Here is a 1,967-nt window from a genome sequence, read left to right as displayed (position 1 = left end):
GAGCAGTTAGATGTGAAAATTTCATTTCTTCATGGAGAACTTGAAACAAAGATTTATATGTTCTAACTAGAAGATTTTACTAAAAAGGGACACTTGGTTTGCAAGTTGAACAAATCTCTATACGATCTCAAACGTGCACCGAAATGTTGAAATAAGAGATTTTAATCCCTTCATCATAAACATTGGATACAATAGAATCAGTTCAGATTGTTGTACATATTACAACAAGTTTGATAATAATGATTTCATCATTTTATTGTGGTATGTGGATTACATATTGGTAGCAGACCCCAACAAAGACCGAGTCCAAGAACCGAAGGCACAGTTAACTAGGGAGTTTGAAATAAAAGACTTAGAACTAGTAAACAAGATTTTAGGGATGCAAATTCACCGAGATAGTAATAGCAAGAAGATTTGGCTTTCTACCCCGCCTCCTATTAATTTTAAGTTATTCTTAAGTATTCATCTGGTAATGAAGTAGAGAAGAAGAGATGTCTTGAGCACTGTATGCATCAGCAGTGGAAAATTTAAGGTTCACTATGATTTGTACAAGTAGTGGGAGCGGTTAGTCGATACATAGCGAATCCTTGCAAAGAACATTGGAAGACTATTAAGAGGATTCTGAGATATATCAGAGGAACATTAGATGTTGCATTATGTTACGAAGGATTAGAATTTACTGTCAAGGGCTATGTGCATTTAGATTTTACAGAAAATCTTAATAAAAGGAAATCCACTACTGGCTAAGTATTTACACCAGAAGGAGAAATTGTTAGTTGGATTTCAAAATTGCAGACCGTTGTGGTTTTATCAACAACAGAAGTAGATTACATAGCAGCTACACAAGCTTGGAAGGGCTATTTGGATACAAAGGTTACTGAAGGAGCTTGGGCATAAAATTTTTTATGGCTTGTGATAGTTAGGATGCAAGGAATCCAACCTTTCATTCCAGGACAAAGAATATAGGAGTACAATATCACTTCTTCATGAAGTAGTGAAAGATACAAGAGTGGATACCAAGGAGAACCTAACAAATGTTTTGCCCAAGCCTATCAATGTTGATAAATTTGTTTGGAGTAGATCATTTTATGGCCTAGTAGAGACATAAGCAACATGATAGCGGCGAAGTAGAAAGGATGGTGTGGAGATTGATTGATTCTCAATTAAATTTCTAAGTGGGAGAATGTCAAAGTCAATATCGCTTTTCTAGAAGAGCGACCAATACCTTTTGATATTCAAAGTTTGAATGTCAAGTTCAAACTTTGAATTTAAAAAAAAATATATAAATATATAAATAGTGCCCAAATTTTTAACTATAAATGAGGGGTTCACCCCCGCATTTCATTCTTTTCTTCTTCAATTCTAGAGTGAGAGACTAAGAGTTTTAATGCTCTTGAGTGATTAGTGTTTTAAGAGATTGAGTGGATTGAGGTTCTGGGAAGTGAAACAAAATATTATAATACTAGTAATCCTCATTTCACCAGTAAAGTTTTATCCTTCTGTCTTTACCTGTAGACGTAGGCTAAAAGTCGAACCATGTAATTTTTGGTGTTCTCTGTGTGCTTGTTCTTCATTTTCTTTCAATTTCATTTTAGTTGTGGACCTACTTCACCGGTCAATTTCCTAACACTAATAGGGGCGGATCTGCATTGGGAGTTAAATATATAAAATCTGAAATTTTATTAATTTATGACTTTTTCTAAAAACATTTTTTGTAACTTATATCTGATTTTTAAGCATTTACATTTGAATAGAAAAAGTAACTTTTGTGACTTTTATTGAATAGAAAAAAGTTTGAATAAGAAGTAAATATATATTCTAAAAATATTTTTATAAAATATATTTATTTCTTAAACTATAAAATCTAACTACTTTTTTTTTGTTTTGATTTGTGAAAATATAAATATCAAATAACCATATTAAGATAAATAAGATGTCGCGTATATTCGTGTATTAAAGAAAAAAGA

This window comes from Citrus clementina, unplaced genomic scaffold (genome assembly GCF_000493195.1).
Source record: "Citrus clementina cultivar Clemenules unplaced genomic scaffold, Citrus_clementina_v1.0 scaffold_5, whole genome shotgun sequence".
Lineage (NCBI taxonomy): Eukaryota > Viridiplantae > Streptophyta > Magnoliopsida > Sapindales > Rutaceae > Citrus > Citrus x clementina.
Note: the sequence above shows the minus strand (reverse complement) of the source record.